Source organism: Carettochelys insculpta, chromosome 3, assembly GCF_033958435.1.
Source record: "Carettochelys insculpta isolate YL-2023 chromosome 3, ASM3395843v1, whole genome shotgun sequence".
In the NCBI taxonomy this organism is placed as follows: domain Eukaryota; kingdom Metazoa; phylum Chordata; order Testudines; family Carettochelyidae; genus Carettochelys; species Carettochelys insculpta.
Genome location: NC_134139.1, coordinates 75,426,952 through 75,444,612, shown reverse-complemented (window position 1 = coordinate 75,444,612; position 17,661 = coordinate 75,426,952). Strand labels below are relative to the sequence as shown.

Below are 17,661 nucleotides of genomic sequence, written 5' to 3'. Positions count from 1 at the left end.
CCCCCTTCACACCCCGCAGCACCCACACCCCACAGCCTCTGGCCACAGCTCCCTACCTGGTCCCAGTTCTGCCTCTTTCCAGTTCCCTGCCCAGTGCCCTCCACAGTTCTCACAGCCCACCCTGCCGCCTGTCCGGTGCCCTACGCCCGGTTCTCCCAGCCCACGGCTCATCCTGCCCCTGCCCCTGCCCCTGCCCCCGGCCTGGAGTCCTACGCCCGGTTCTCCCTGTCTACAGCCCACTCTGTCCCCCACACACCCTGTGCCCTACCCCCAGCCCCTCCACCCTCTTCCCTGCCCCAGCCCTCACCATTTGATGCTCACAGCCCACCCTGCTCCCGTCCTACCCACTTGCCCTCTGTCCTGTGCCCAGAGCCCACCCTGCCCTGCTTGCTCCATACCAACTCCCCACCCACCTCTCCCTTGCCTGGTGCCCCTGCCCTCTGGATGCCAGTCCTGGGGCTCACCTCCCCTTTCTGGGGAGCAGGTCCCTGGTTGGGCAGCCGCCCTTCTCCAGCACGGACGGCTGCTGCAGAGTCACTGTCTGGGCACCCCGCAGTGCTGGAGGGCAGCAGAGACCTGGTGCGGTGTTGCGGGAGGTGTGGGGCAGGGATGCTAATCTGGGACTGTGGGTTTGTGTCCTGCTGTTTTCAGGGGTGGGGACGTGTGTTTTGTCCCAGGGTATATTTGGGGCTGTGCTGTGTGAGGTTGAATTGGATGAGTGTGTGTTTTGTGTGAGGCTTGTGGGTATTTTGTGTATTGGGATTGTGCGTGCATGTTTTGTGTCAGCCATTGTGGCTATTTGGTGAGTTGGGCCAGGGATTGAAAAATCCAGTGCCATGATGAATGCTCTTTCGAAAGAAGGGCCTGCAGGTCATCTACATATGGTTTTTTTGAAGAATCTTTCAGAAAAAGGTGCTCTTCCTCATCTGGGAAAGGAAGAGGGACGCTGGAAAAAGGGACATGTTCTTTTGATGTCAGATTGAAAGAGTGCATTCTGTGTGTGCAAGCTCCGCAGGCTTTTCTGAAAAAACCCTGCCTTTTCTGGAAAAACTTGCTGGTGTAGACGCAGCCTATGAGAGGAGAGAGAAGGAGAATCTCCAATGTTCCCTCCCTCCACTACCTTAATTTAGTCATTAACTGGTCTCCCTTCCCTTCTTCTTAGCAGGTCAATATGTACCTTCCTCTATTTAAAGATACAATTGCATCCGTTAAGAGAAGCAGTTTTGTTACAGAGAAATCTCTTGATAGTCAAGAAGTAAAGTGGCCTGCTTGCAGCTGTGTTTATTTGCATAAAAATTCCCAGAACAAAATCCCACTCATTCTTAGTGTATCACAGTGCTCCAAAAACAAAATAAAGGGTTTGATCTCTTTGTATGCTGGCAAGTCCCTTCTGAGAGCACACTTTACTAACTCGGCCAAAAGCATTTCTTAAAGCGTTGGCTTTAAAGGAGACATTCATAATGCAAGACATACAAGAATGGGGTGACCAGCTGTTCTACTTTAATAGTGTTGTCCTAGTTTTCAGGAAGCCAATCTATTTTGTGCATCTTTAAACCAGAGTGGCCAAATGTCCTATTTTTGGTCTATTAATGTGCTGTGTGTTTTACCGTGGGAAATAAAGGTATGCGGCTATCCACAGTAGAAAGGCAGGAAATGCTCTTCATTGTGACACACCAGAGGGAGTCTAGTATACACATAAAAAGTAGATAGCGTGTTTCCAATTTACATCTCACAATTCATACCCTTTGTTATCTGCCAGTTTTACACCTTGGTGATAGAAATACCCCAGAACACAGTAACTTTTCTATTTTAACTGTTGCCATATTATTTGGCTTTGTTAATACACTGATGTAGTATCAGTTCGGCAGTTCCACGTCACTAGAACAAGTATACCCCTTTGTGGGCTTTGGACATCTGGTCACCTTGTACAAGAGTTGCCTGAGCATGTTCTCCACATTGGCTCCACTTCAGCAATGCACTTAGGTCTTTGCTTAGGCCCACCCCTATTTATCACTTAAAGTTGACTTCAGGGATACTTAAGCAAATGCTTACGCTTAAGTGTCTACATAAGTACGTTGCCAAAAGGAGGCCTCTCTACACATAGGTCTACTGCACAGATGTACCAGTAATTGAAACATTCAACCAATATCAAAACAAAAAGCAGTCAAGTAGCACTTTAAAGACTAGCAAAATGGTTTATTAGGTGAGCTTTCGTGGGACAGACCCACTTCTTCAGACCATAGCCAGACCAGAACAGACTCAATATTTAAGGCACAGAGAACCAAAAACAGTAAGCAAGGAGGACAAATCAGAAAAAGATAATCAAGGTGAGCAAATCAGAGAGTGGAGGGCTTGGGGGGAAGGTCAAGAATTAGATTGAGCCAAGTATGCAGGCAAGCCCCTATAAGCTGTGTCTACACGTGCACGCTACTTCGAAGTAGCGGCACTAACTTCGAAATAGCGCCCGTCGCGGCTACACGCGTCGGGCGCTATTTCGAAGTTAACTTCGACGTTAGGCGGTGAGACGTCGAAGTCGCTAACCTCATGAGGGGATCGGAATAGCGCCCTACTTCGACGTTCAACGTCGAAGTAGGGACCGTGTAGACGATCCGCGTCCCGCAACGTCGAAATTGCCGGGTCCTCCATGGCAGCCATCAGCTGGGGGGTTGAGAGATGCTCTCTCTCCAGCCCCTGCGGGGCTCTATGGTCACCGTGGGCAGCAGCCCTTAGCCCAGGGCTTCTGGCTGCTGCTGCGGCAGCTGGGGATCTATGCTGCAGGCACGGGGTCTGCAACCAGTTGTCGGCTCTGTGTATCTTGTGTTGTTTAGTGCAACTGTGTCTGGGAGGGGCCCTTTAAGGGAGCGGCTTGCTGTTGAGTCCGCCCTGTGACCTTGTCTGCAGCTGTGCCTGGCACCCTTATTTCGATGTGTGCTACTTTAGCATGTAGACGTTCCCTCGCAGCGCCTATTTCGATGTGGTGCCGCGCAACATTGAAGTTGAACATCGACGTTGCCAGCCCTGGAGGACGTGTAGACGTTATTCATCGAAATAGCCTATTTTGATGTTGCTACGTCGAAATAAGCTATTTCGATGTTGGCTTCACGTGTAGACGTAGCCATAGTGACTCAGAAAGTTCCCATCACGATTTAAACTATGTGTTATGTGTTAATGTGCCGAATTTGAATATAAAATTTTTGTCCTCCTTGCTTACTGTTTTTGGTTCTCTGTGCCTTAAATATTGAGTCTGTTCTGGTCTGGCTATGGTCTGAAGAAGTGGGTCTGTCCCACGAAAGCTCATGTAATAAACCATTTTGCTAGTCTTTAAAGTGCTACTTGACTGCTTTTTGTTTTGAGAGTGTATAGACTAGCACGGCTTCCTCTCTGTTACTATTCAACCAATATGAAGGTCATAAACGGCTTTGAACAAAAAGGGTTTGTCAGGAACCAAGGCCTAGTGCAGTCACTCTGGGCAACGTAACCACTACAGCTGGCCTGTACTAGGCTGCCTGGTTGGTTATACTGCCTGAGCACGGGGGAGACTCATTAAATTGGCTCTGATACCTCACAGCAATTCAGTGGCATCATCTGCTCTTGGCTGCATCAGTCCCTCTGCCTGCTTGCTCCCAGCCTTGCCTCATTCCCCAGTCCTGACTTCACCTCCAACCGTTGGCTTCTGACACCTGCTCACCTCACAGTGCACAAGGCTGGCCTTTCGCAGGTTTCTCTTGAAAAATGCTTGACAAGCAAAACCTATCACCATTTGTAAAACTCCTAACGTGAGTATTGGGAACAACAGCCTGCTCTTGTGATATGGTCCTCACAGTTAAAAACAAGAATACACATACAAGTTAGTTCCCATACCCTTCTTGCCTTTTCTGCAGCAGAGTTTAGTCTTTCATTATTATTATTGGTCTTTTCCTGCTTCTTAAAAATAATTTTAAATATTGTATCTGGAGTAGAAACTATTGAACCAGTTTACATTTATGTAAATATACTCAACCCTGGTACAAGGCCTGCAGGGTCAGCTCTGAAGATTGCAACACTAAGAACTAGAACGAAGCCATAATATCCTCCAAAGATCCTCTGAAGACAAGGGGAGCCCAGAGTTCAGAATTTTGGCCTTTCAGCCATTACACACCTAGGGCAACTTTGAACTAATGGACCTAGAGGTTGTAGGTATTATATAATCATTGCAAATTTCCCAAGATACCCATGCCCCTGTCATTGTAATCAATGATAATTACCCAATTGCCTTTGAAGATCTGGCCCTCAGGCTTCCCAGCTACTTGTATGTGAAGTCTTTTAATATTTCAGAATTCCAAATGCTATCCTGGCCGATTTTCTTGATCATATGTAAATTACACCAAAGAGATACACAAGACTGACATTTCACATCTGCTCCATTCACAAGCTATCTTGTGTTTCTTTTTGTTTAATTCTCCAGCTACCAAAGTGGAACTGGGTGGGGTTGGATTTTTATTTATTTGTTTGTTTTGTTTGGGTTGGTTTTTGGTTTTTTGTTTTGTTTTGTTTTTGTGGAGGGGAGAAGGTTGGGTGATTTGATTCAGGGGAGGAGTTTGCAACATAGTAAGGAGCTAGCCTCCTTCCCTCCTTCAAAGTTATAGCCACCTCTTGGATGTCAACTACTGGCTTTTGTATAAGACGGGTAATGCATTTTCAAAGTAGATGTGGCCCCCTCCCAACTTCTGTTTGGACAGTTTGGCTCTAGTTAAAGTGTAATTAAACACCTCAGAAAGGAGGCCTAGGAAATTCAATCCCTGTTTACACTTTGAAGGGAAAAAAATCATTCTGTTCTTATTTTCAGAAGTAGAATTCATTTGCCCTTCACTCTGCACTGAAAATAAATAATAGCAGATTTAAGCAGCCATTGTTGTAGCAGTGCACAGCAGAAAGTGGAAAGAAACATCTGGAGCAGGATGACCATTTGATACTACCTCCGTATGACACATTTTATTTAAAAAACCACCCCTCGTGTGAGTCACTAACATTCTGTGCATACCCCCCCACATGGGCAGGAAGTGTGGGCATGTGTTGTATATAAAACCCTCAGGCAACAAGAGGGTTTAATAATTTTAAATGGCACCCTCTCTAAACACACCACATCCCATTCTAATTGTGGTTTTTAGCACATCTGTAAGCTCTGAGTGATGCACCTACAAAATATTTTTTCTAGTTACTTGGGATTTCCTTGAATACTAAGAATACAAGGGTAAAAAGTACAGCGCATACACAGTTAAAGCAGTCGGGGAAGCTACAAACTATGAAAAGACATCAGGTCAATTAATCTAGTGTTCAACAAACTCTTGCGGGTTTGTGGGAAGAACAAGGTTATTGCAGACTTTTGATTTTAGAGATAGTTATTAATTGACAGGTATGCTCAGTATGTAGGGGGTGGATATCCTTGGCTCCTCTGTTGATATTAAAAAAGAGACAAACTGAAATTCAGACTTTGAAACAACAACAAAAAAAGCCATTTGTGAAACAAGCCAGATGTGGTCAGGAAAGAAGTTTACAAAAAAAAAACAACCTTAACCTTGTTTGGTTATAAATGGAGGAAGGAATGTTCTATTGTACTCAGTGCATCTGAAGTTTACATGAGGAGCAGAAGCGGGAGGGACTGTGACTTAGCCAACCAAAATAGCAAAGCTGTACAGCCCAGGAGAGACAAACAAGAGATAATTATGAGGTTAGTCCTGTTTTCATTTGCAACCACTGCAACTCCAGGAACGGCAGTGGGGTGAACAGCAGAATTTAGCTCTCTGGTTATCACATTGTAACGGCAATTCCCTCAAAATGTCCATTTTTAACTCCAGGATCACAAGTTACATTTTTAAGTACACTACACAGCATACAGCTGCTACCTCCTGTGACAAGTTTGTAATCACTTCACTCCCTTTTCATGTCATTGTTTCAATTTCCAAGCAATAGACAAGAAGGATTTGTATTGCTGGAGTAGGCAAGAAATGAGTAGACACAGATTCAGGAAATTCTTCCTTAGTCTATTTTTATTGACAGTTCAGTTCCTGTTATTACTGTGAACAAAGATAGATTAACAGCAAAAAGTGCAGCAAAGCATTCTTTTCTTTACTTCAGGACCCCACCAAAACACAGATCGGTCTTCAAGATCTCTAGCAAAACTGCTTCTCTCTCTGCTGCTTTTTCAAGGCTTAGCTGTGGACTGCTGTCTCTCAATGACTGTGCATACATTGCCCAGCATTGCTAACACTGATTTAGCTCCGCTAATGTCAACATATGAGCTGCTGTCCTTGACCTTTAAACACAGCATTGATAAGCACCATGCTGAGCAGGGCTGGATGAAACAATAGATTTACACTATACACTTAGGCCTTCCAGTGTATCTGACACAGGTAGGATATTTTTGACATTCTTTGGTATTGTATTAACCTCTAGCCTGGGTTCAAGATGTCCAGGATAGGGAAAGAGTGGCCAAATGCCTTTTAACAATAAATCATGTTATAGAAAACTGTCATGGAAAGAATTCAGATGGGAGCCAATGAAGTGGTGCAAACACTTTGTTTTAACTAGAGGAGTTATTAATTAGGGGAATTTGAGGTTTCTGGTGATGTCATCATGACAGACTAGAACAATTTCTAATTGAGAGGAAGTGGCAATATTCAGAGTATCAGAAACTTATTCTGATGGAACATGTTTGAGCTGAGAACATTGATACCCATTTTGGATATTCCTCCTCTGAGAAGCATCTGAGAGCTTTCTTATCTAGCAGTGAGATTGTGTGCATCATCTCCATCATTACCACTTGCACATTTTGTGATCCTGAGATTTACTGTCAGAATCATGGGGCTTTCTCTTTCCCACATGGAAAAGATGTTCTCATTAGACCCAAAGAAGAGAAGGAGCCAGATGACATCACCATGTCATAGCTTTGTCAATTCAGATGACCTAAGACACTGTTAGTAGATCAGTTCCACTTCCCTCCTTCTAGATTATCCCTCCTGTTTCTTTTCTCTTTTCTTCTTCTTTTCCCCTTCTGTCTGTAGAGTCCAATTTAGCCTGAGGTACTTTCCTGTGAGCAGAGCAAATGAGAAATGACTCTCAACAGCCTAATCTTGGTGAAACACAGTGTCTCTTGTAGGCTGGTAACAGGAAAATTGAGCAACTGAACCAAACATTCTCCAGAGACAGGAGTAAAACTGAGGTCCAGGAGCTCATAACTGGCACACATGCCCCACCTATAGTTTTCCAATTAAACAGCATCTCTGAGGGTCAGAAATGCCACCCACTTGCATCAATCATGGGACAACTCGATGGGGCCAGCAGCAACAGTCCCAGAAGCAAGGGAGGGACAACAGGTAGCTCAGTGCCTCAGGTGGACCCTTCCACCCAAGGAGTTGCAATGTGAACTGAATTCTAATCATGAGTATTTACTTTAGCATTGCTGTAGCACCCAGGAGCCCTAGCTCTGGACCCCAGTGCCCCACAAAACCAGAACTTAGACAGTCTTTTCTCCACAGAGCTTACGTTCAAAATATAAAACAAGAGGCAATAAATGTATGGACAGACAGTGGAATACAAAGGAACAATGAGACAATGGGCAGCACAATAGGAAGTACTCTCAGCACACAAGTGTCCTAGCCATTGTCAAGTACTTTGAAGGCATCCTGGCAAAGGAGTAGCATTTTTCATCCAAGGATTTCATAGTGCTTCACACTCAAGTGAACCACACAACCCCAATGCACAATAGGCACCTTACCCCTCTAGTTTACAGATGGGAAGGTGAAGCACAGAGAAGACAAGAGACTTGCCCAAGGACCTAGAATCAAGAGCAGAATCCAGATCTCTTGACTACTACTCAGCAGCTGTTCCCACCATCTCCATGAGTGCTCTCTCACATCCCCCCTCTTCTGCCCCAGGCATTTCCCTTCTCCCCCTACAGCCAAGGAAAAGCATTTAAGAAACATCGTTCTTTTCCAAAACAGAGCAGGGAATACTGTAAACTGAATGAAAAACTGGAGGAGATTTAACAAAGTGCAGGATTGATTGATGCAAATGGGCCAATCTTTTCTGTCCACCAAAAAAACCCCACTCCCTCCCACCTACCCTATATCCTGTCTTATTATTTAGTTGTTTTAAATTGAAATAATAAAGAAACACCCATAGGAGGAAGCCTTACCCCTTCATTTTTCAGTGCAGCACGCTGGAGTTTAACCTTTGGTCTTCCATTGCCCCTCCTTGCCATGGTGTAACCACATTCATTTTTGCTAATGTGCAAAGTGAAGGTCTTCTTCTGTTTCCATTGAAGTGAGCTGCTCCAGGGATGATGATGATTTACTTCTATGATAGTAGCACTTGGGAACCCCGGTCAAGGATCAAGGTATCCTTGTGCCAGACATTCTGTAAACAAATAATGTAAACATTTTGTCCCTGACCTCAAGGGGCCCAAAATTGGCCTTTTGTTTATCTGATGAAAACTTGTGAGAACATCCCAGCAAATAGGAAAGTTATCTGTAGCGTTGGGACACTGTCCTCTCACAGGCCTTCCCAAAACAGGCTAGTCTCCCACTTATGTTCAAGGTGTCCTCCCTAGGATGGGAGCAGTAAAAAGACTCTTCAAACAGGTATGGCAGGCAGGACCCACCAACTTCGGATTCAGCCTGCAATCTGTCTCTTTAAAATGGGACCGGACTGGGATTGAGTAAGTGAGAAGCCTTTACTTCTCTGTTCTCAGCCTCTGGAGGATTCAGCTGCAGTTCACATCCAACAGATATGTCCTTGTTTTGGGGGATGAGGGTTGGGGAAAGGTGAGTGTATTTGAGTGCTTTAAAGAAAGCATAGATTAGTCAGCGCTGCTGCTTGTTCTACGACATTTTATTAGCAGTAAGAATGAAGTCACGATAGGAATAATTGTGTTTCCACTGTTTTGTGGCACAGATCCAATTCATCCCATAGTATGATGGGATATAAGCTTCCATTAGCTGATGTGGGCCACTGTACTGCCACCATCACACATCCTATTATGCCTCACGCACCTAACACCAATGGGGCTGACAGCCACGGAGGGCCCCTGGGCAAGGTAGGAGGAGGGCCTGGCTTCGTGCCCCCCAGAAGAAACGGGGAAAAGGGCAGAAGGGTGGCACCTAGGGCAGTCAGCTATTAGTGCTGCCCAGATCACAGAGCTGGGCTGCACCTCTGCCTGATGTGTGGAGTGGCTCAGCAGCACCTCCGTAGCACTTCGGAGGGGCCAAGAGCTCATGCCACCACCACTGCCAAAGCAGCAGCAGCAGTCAGACTTACAGGCCCCTTTGAAACACCAGGCCCCAGGGCAATTGCTTGCTTTGCCCTCCCCCCTGCAGGACATCACATCTCATCAGCGGGCCTGCCTAAGAAATCCCACTGAAGTCAACAGAACTTTTTCAGATAATTAGCTACTACTTGTGCATAGACAGGATGCTAACTGCAGAGTCCTAAAGAAGAATAGCAAGGAAGTACACATTGAGAAGAGATGGAGATACATGAACATTGCTTTGAACAGCAGGGATGAGATTGTGGGGGGCGTGGGGAAAGAGTGAGGGCAGGTGCTGGTTGAGCTACAAAAGAAGTAAGGAGAGAACCAGAGGCAAAATATACTGGAGCATATGGGGGGGACACATGCCACTTCAGATTTGCTGCATGGCTTATACCGAGCGTGCTCACACAGACTCACGCTCAGTAACTGCTGAAATCTGCCTTCGCTCTTGCCTGCCAAGAGGCAAGCACACGTCATGTCTGGAAAGGAGAATCCTTGTTCTGGTCTTACTTACACCAGTGTAACTCCACTTATTCCAGTGCAGTTTCTCCCTCTTTACACTGGTGTGAGTATAGAATCAGGCTTACATGGTCACCAAACCCAAGTCCATGTAGGGTTTTTAAAATTATGGGCCCAATGGCCCAATTCTCCACTTTGTTAAACCAGTTCTACTCCAGTAGTACACCACCAACGTCAAAGGGAATTACTGGTGTAACAGAATGAAGAATTAAGCCCAGAAGTCAGATTTTAATTGAATTCTGAAATGGATAGGAAGCCAGGGAAGTACATAAGAGTTTGAAGATGGGCATGATGTGGTCAATACCTCTTTGAACATATGATGAACAGGCAGTTGCATTTTATACCTACGGAGAACTAGGGAAACTGAATTTGGAGAGACAACAGAGAGGCAGAAGCCAAGGCAAGAAGGGATGGAGACAGAGAAGAAGATTTTAGTGTAAGTGGAAAAAAGGCAGTGGCATTCCCAGAGCTAGTTGTACATAATTGTAAAATCATAGGTTTAGGAGGACAGCAAGGGTCCTTTCTCAGGATGTAGGTAGAGATAGATTCATAAACAAAGATGATGTGGGATGAGAAGGAACCCAAGGAAACAAACTACAATGATACAGTGACTATAGTAAATGACTAGGTTAAACAGTGTAGTATTGTAAGTATTATTGTGGGCATTATAATGGTACACTAGTTATATCCAGTGTGTATTGACAAAGATTTGCTGGTTCATCTGTGATGGCTTTGGAAAGGACAACAGCATGAAGCTGTCTTCTGCCAATTTTCATTTAAGAGGTACATTTTTAACAAGTAGACACTTCTTAAATCTGGGGTGTATTATTTTCAGGACATTACTTCTCTTTCAGCTGCTTGTCACTTCCTCTCGCTTGTCAGCTGCGGACGTTTTTCCAGCGAAGTGCTCCCTCTTATCAGATACTCAGCACTGTGCTACTGACATGTCTACGCAGCAACAAAAACAAATATTTTGCAGCTACAGAATGACTACATTCTGGCGAACCCACCAACCACCCCCACAGGCCACACATCTGATTGAACGGCAACAGCTTTAGAATTCAAGCAAATCTTACATAACAAATCCCTTTGTCACCATTTTCCATCAATGAAGTGTTAACATACTATATTCGGGGTATTGCACAGACCAGAAAGATAGTAAAAAGTACTGTAGGTATTATTTGCCTGAGGAAAGCTTGAAGTATAATCATTGTAGCAAAAACCTGTCAGGGTCAGATTCGAGAACATCAGAAGAGGTTGTGCAGTTATACGGATATCAAGAATAACTAGAGTTCTCATCATTCATGATAACAAAAAGGTTTAGGAAGGGACTTTACACCTCGTGTTTCCAGGCTTAAGCAAGCTCTTAGAGGCATAGGGGCTGGTTTTTATTCTTCCTCAGGGATAGTCCACCCCCTGCTCCACCCCATGATGACCTCATCCCATTTTGCACTTTCTTCCCAGGCTCCGCCCTTGTTACGCCTCTTACTGCCCCTGCTCCAACCCTCCCACAAGGCCTCATTTCCACTCTGCCTGAGGTCCCCACCCATCAGCTACTCACTGCTCTCTGCCTTCTCCCAACAGTCCCCCCAGCTGTCAAGCATCTGATTGTGAGCCCTGCATAACTGCAATGGGTGGTGGGTGCTGGTATTTTTCTCTAGGTGCTCCAGAGCCAGAGTACCCACTGAATTGGCACCTACGATTAGAAGTTACAATGAGACAAAGTGCAGGGCAGATCATCCCTGCCTGGTGCAAGATTCTTGTCCCTTTCTCTGAACCATCTGGCACTGGGCACTGTCACCCCAACCAAAGTCCAGGAGGCTGAATCCAAGGGCCACGCTTCTTCAGAAGGAAGTGTTGCACTTTCATTAGTACTGCACAATGCTTGTGACAAATCCGTGTTTTACCAAAGGATGTTGGCACTCATTTAGAGAAAATTCAGTCTCTGTGCTCAGCTCAAACTAAGACTTTGTTGAGGTTTTATAAAGCTTAGCTATTTTGAGTCCCCACCCTGTTTCTTCATGTCATTGCACTTCCTGATTTGGCTGGGTCCCAAAGTACTAAAATACCACCAGAACAGATGCTCGGGCTACATCTGCATTACAGCCATCTGTCAACAGAAGTTACTGCTGGAAGAGATCTTCCAGCAGTAACGTCTGTCGACAAATCACATCCACACACAAAAGCAGATAGAAAGAGCAATGCACTCTGTCAACAGCGGCCAGACTGCCCAGTGGCTCTCTCAACAGAACGGCTAATGGGAAGCTTAGTAAACAGGGCTGCCTGGTTAACTGCAAGCCCTGTCTGTCAACAGAGGGCTCCTCATAGCATCTACACAGCTTTTTTGTCAGCACGAACTGTTGACATCACAGAGAGGCAAAAAGCTGTCAGTGGAAGTGCCAAGCTTTGTTGACCAACTGTTGACAAAATGCATTTTGCGTGTAGACGCTCTGCAAGTTTTGTCAACAAAACTCTCTAGTGTAGATGTAACCTCAGAGCTTTTCCAACCAGGCCGAAGCCAGAAAGTACCAAAGACATTTGGATAAAACCTGTTTTGGTGAATTTACGGATCCAGTTTCTAAACTGAAGTAGTTCACTTTGGACGAGCATCCTGAAAAGAGATAAGTATAGGCCAAATCCCATTTCCAAATACTCCCAATCTTTGGGATGGGGTTTCCAAAATTAATATGGATCTACATTTAGTGGCTTGAGCCCATCTCTACTCCAGGTTTCGGACTTTCATCTGAATTGAACTACTGAGCTTTCTGAGGCTCACCCACCTCTTTTTAAAAAAAACAAACAAAAAAAAAAACTTTACTCTTAAAATGAATTTTTTTCTTTAGGTGCTCAGCGATAGCCCCCATTGAGTTCAGTGTATCTAGGAATAAAATTCTCAGACAAGCAAATGCTTATGAAAACATAACAGTAGAAACTGTGGTAATGGCTCTAACACTGTTTGGACCCTTTAGTTTTATAATAAAAACTCAAGTCTGACTGTGGTGTTTTTCCTCAGCTGTGAATCACAAGGCCCATTTTCAGTATCCCTTGTATTACTATCCAGGAAGACAGGGCAGTGTTTCAACTTCTGCTGGCTGGCAGGATGGAAGCAACATAGCAGCTGTAGTAAAGAAGAAAGGCAGCTTGATGAGTGCTGAGACAGCCTCCTACATGTTCTTTCCAGAGGCTTTGCCATTGCTGCAAATATCAAGAAGCTGCCCTATACCTGCAAATAATGATAGTGATTCAACCTCAGCCAGCTGACCCAGATGCATGCCACTCCATGCTCAAATAGCATAGCGACAAGGGTAGATACATAAAACAAAATAGACAGAATCTGATAAAAATGGTCCCTGAAAATTCTATAAATAGAAAAGACCCTGGACTTAAATATTTCTGTCTTCTCAGATGAAGCCAGTTTCATCACAAAGATGTCATAAAGCTTAAAAGAAATTGGCTCCTAGATAAAACAAACAACCAAAAACATGATCAGACTAAATCCTATTAAGAAAGAGATGCTTCCGGTCAGAAGGAGAAAGGCTTCGCAAACCTAGCAGGGATATTGTCAAAGTGTTGAAAAGTCAGTCCTGATCATTTCATCTCTATAAAAGTCTAGGTGATCTGGCAGAGTGGGAGGGAGGAAGGAAGGAAGACCTCTGTCCTGCAAATTTTACCCTATCCTCCAGGACCAGAATTTAGCCAAGGTGAACACTGATATCCAGAGTGTATTAGCATGGGACAGGTTTTGGATGTAACCCAGAGGCTCCACTTCAGGAGGGGATTGTATGAACTCATGCATCTTGAACTCAGATGATCCCTCTGTTGGCTCACTAAGCTGTTTCCATTGCCAGTTCAGTATTTTGGCTCAAATTATCAAGACAAAAATGGGCCAGGGACCCAATTACTGCAGGAGCCACATCTCTGTTCATGTCCCATTAGGACAAATGCTTTCTGTTGGCAAATGAGCCAAGAGAGCATCAGAGACAACATATTTTCAGTTATGAGGGTCCTGACTCTGGACCAAATTTACAGAGGAGACAAAATTTATCTGGAATTTGATAAACATATTGACAAACTTCTTTGTCAAATCATTTCCACCAGAGATGACTTAATGGTGATTTAAAAAAAAAGCCTAATATATAAAGTAACTTGCAAATAGGCACCTTTCTGCAGAAAAGGAAAAAAAAAACCTCCTTCATCTCTTCTAGGAACCTCAGATTTCATTCAGCTAGGAACACTTAAATATTGCAGTGATGGCTACTATAGAAAATGCTAAACAAGAGAGATTTCTTTACTAGATCTGTGAGAGATTGCATTATTTGCTGACATCAGGGCATAAAGAAAAGTCAGCGTCTCTGAATGACCTATTTACTTGTTCTCTTCCCAGTTGCACTTTTCTCATTTAGTAGATCAGTTTGCTTTTTCCAGGTGGATTCAAAGTCACCATTGTGATTTCAGTTTTTTCCTTGTTTCTTGGAAAGCAGCATGCGGTAGCATGTCAAGAAAAACAAACAGAAAAGTTTGCTTAGGATCTATTTAAAGCAAATCATCAGTGGTAGTTCCAATAACAAATCAGGGGCCAGCATTTCTACTCATGACAAGACTGGGGCTACTGTGCATAAAAAGGGGCAGCGCCATTGCAGAATTACAGTGAACATGTTGCCTAGTGTGGTTCCCTGTAAAGTCAGCTTTTACATTTGCTATTTTCACTCACAAATTAAAATAAAATTAGAAATCTTGGAATACACTACAAAACGAAAAGGGACAATGCTAACTTGAGTAAGCCCACAATTTGGGTTTTATCTAAAGAGCTAGCAAAACTGAACATGAACAAATTAAAATACTACACAAGCTTCTACCCATAGCCTTTAAAACAGTCCCCTGAAGTACTGGAAACCCCCTAAGCCACAACATTGCATTTAGCATATGAGAGCCAGGAAAGTAGTGCTTACTGTCAATGAAAAGTGAAACTGACATGAACAGAGCAGACTAGTTTTATTTGCTTAGTTCAATGAAGCTCATTGGGCAAATAAATAACAAAGGTTGCACAAGAGCAATGGGGTGACATGGATGAGGTTAGATTTTGGGATCACATACCTAAAAATAAAAAGCAGACTGCTTTTTTGTTTTGATAGTATATAGACTAGCATGACGGTCTCTCTGTTACCATACCTAAAAATAGGTTATTTGGATCCACCTTTCATCTAAAACACCAATGTTTGGGAATACTGGTTGAATAAGAAAAGATTTGGGGCTAGATACGCAGCTGCTATAAACTGATATATCTTGATGTAAGTCTGATTTACATCTGCTGAGTACCTGACTCTTTGGTTTTGACCCACCTTTTCTGGGGCTGTTGTAAAAATCCTGGTAATCTGGGATCCATATATAGCCAGGTCCTGGCCCACTCCCAACTCTGAAAAACAGAAGTAAGAGTTCAAAGTGGGAATGGGACAAACCTGGCACTAGCAAAAGCATATGGGCTGTAGGCTCAGCATCTCAGCAGCAGCTGCTTTCTACACAAACTGGAGCCTCTGTGCTGGAAGGAGGATAAGAATGAAGCTAATTTCATCAGTGTTTGTTAAGCACTTTGACATGTTCTGTAGAGAGGGCAAAGGGTATTACTCAACAACAATTCCAGCTGTGAGCAAAACAAAAGCTAGGCACAGCACAGCCACTAACGCTCTCTTTGGTTTATATAGGGCAGTCTGCTGAAATTGTACCCTGGGGCTATGGTTAGGACAGGAAATTTACTATTGCCTGCACTAACTGAAATGAAATGATATTGACCGTGCTTTAACAAGCAATATCATGGATAAGGCTATTCCAGTGTGATTCCCATTTTGACCCCACTAACAACCACACAGTTCCCTGTTTCTTTCAGAGGTGCTTTCTGTGGGGGGAGGGTGCGGGTAAAGGCGGGGGGAGTTGGCCGTCCCACTCATCCCAGCTCCCATGTTTATAAAGGAGAGACTGTGAATTTCTTAGCACTGAACCTAACCCAGAAGCTATCCAAGCCATTCAGGAACAGAGAGTTTCATAGCACTGGAATTTTTCCACTGCCAGCACTTATTCTCCTTAAGATAAATGGCTTTTACTTACAAGGCTAAAGGCTCTGTTATTTTCCAAACACTTCTCAGCTTTGAAGAGGCCATGGAAATTGGCAATGCACCTGGTCAGCTGATTCAACCTGCAAAGGCCTCACTTTCTTCTCTGCAGCAGCGAATGGCCGTTTGGTGTGCAGCAGACCTGAGGCAAATAAGCTAAAACTTAAATCATCAGAATTCATGTAATTGTTACACATCCAGCACCATGCATGGAATTTCAAAGGGGCACAGGATTGTCACTGTGCTTCTGCCAAGGGGGGAAAATATACAAGTAACTTATTCCAAAATCTCAAACCAGTGGAAGGTGCTCTAGAGGCACTGCCCACCTCTCCCAGACTAGCACCTTGTGGGAAATTTAGTGACCTAGCACTTCCCATCTGGAGGCTTGGCTTCAGAGCCTGGTGTAAATTGCTGCTCCTGTTCACGCACACTTCTAAACCACAACAAGTTTAGCCCCTCCTGGCAAGTCCCTGCTCAAGAGATGCTGGTGTCTAGAGAGCAGGGAATGGGATGCTTCATAGAAGCCAGTGGGCAATAGCCCACATTAAACTTACTTGACCCGAATGTTTGCTGTTTCTCCCTCACTTTCATGAGCCAGAACCTTAAGAATGAAACAGAGATTTCTTTCCTGAGAGGGAAACCAGCCCTGGATAGCAGCCTCACAGGGACCCAGTGAGTTGCTTCTGTAGAGACTTCTTGAGGTCGGGGACAGGAACCATATGCTGTGGAAGGGTATGGAAAGCCTAATGTGGAAATGTTTGTATTTGGGTCTCTGTGAAGTTCCATTTCACTTTTAACAGCTGTTTATTGCAGCACAGAACCCTGGAGCTATTAGCTCATTGCTTGACAGTGACCAGATTCCTAGTGGAATGACTGCAAGTCTGGCGCAATAGTTATGTGTTTGCCGGGGTCCCAACAATACCTTTCCTAATAAGTCTGGCCTGTAAATAATCATTTTTAACAGCTGCAAAACATACATCCTGAGCCAGAGGAGTCATGAAAATTTTATTTTAATCCGTTGTATGGTCCTTTCCCCTCCCACGTTGGATAAAAAAGTTGTGCGTAGAATTGCTTAACAATTCTGAACCATCAAATTCAGCAATTTGCTACATCTGTGTTACACTGCTGAAGACTATGACACTATACTAGAGTAGTAAGAAGCAAACCTGCCCTCTTGACTAGGCTGACCAGATGTTTCTATTTATGGGAACAGTCTCAATATTGGGGGCTGTATCTTATACAGGTGCCTGCTGCCCCCACTACCACATACCTCCCGCCCTAATTTTTCACACTTACTATCTGGTCACCCTACCTTTGGCTTATGTTGAGAAGCAGCAGGAGGACCTGCACTGCACCCAAGTACATTTGCTTCAGGATTGTTTCTCAATGGAGGAGAGCATTTCATAAGAACCTGTTTTTGCCACATAGGTCATTGTGCGTCCAGCTCCTCGAAAAGTACTTCTCCTTGTTTAGAGTTCTAGCATTACACAAAGGAAATATAACCTTGCAGCTGAACAGCAAACACATGTATGTTTTGTTCTGGGGCACATTTGAACCGTAGTTCTAAGGGAAGAACAGAGTGTACTGCCACAGAATGTTACCCAGCAACGCACCAGAGATTAGCCCTGACTTGCAAAGGTTAAAAAAAAAAATGTACACTCATTAGTTATGTTTTCTGAGGACCCAGAGAACCGTATCTTTGTTGGAAAGGGAACTGGATGTTGGAACAACATCAACACTATGAAACATAAG

The 17,661-nt window shown here is 44.1% G+C and overlaps 1 long non-coding RNA gene across 1 annotated transcript; it reads right to left on the bottom strand.

Annotated features, from left to right (window-relative positions):
* Positions 1–15,149: 15,149 nt before the first annotated feature.
* On the bottom strand, positions 15,150–17,301 carry LOC142010335 (uncharacterized). The gene is made up of 3 exons (XR_012644768.1): positions 17,222–17,301; positions 15,905–16,051; positions 15,150–15,218 (listed from the first exon to the last, which is right to left on the bottom strand). It is a non-coding gene; the product is annotated as an uncharacterized LOC142010335 (long non-coding RNA).
* Positions 17,302–17,661: the final 360 nt, after the last annotated feature.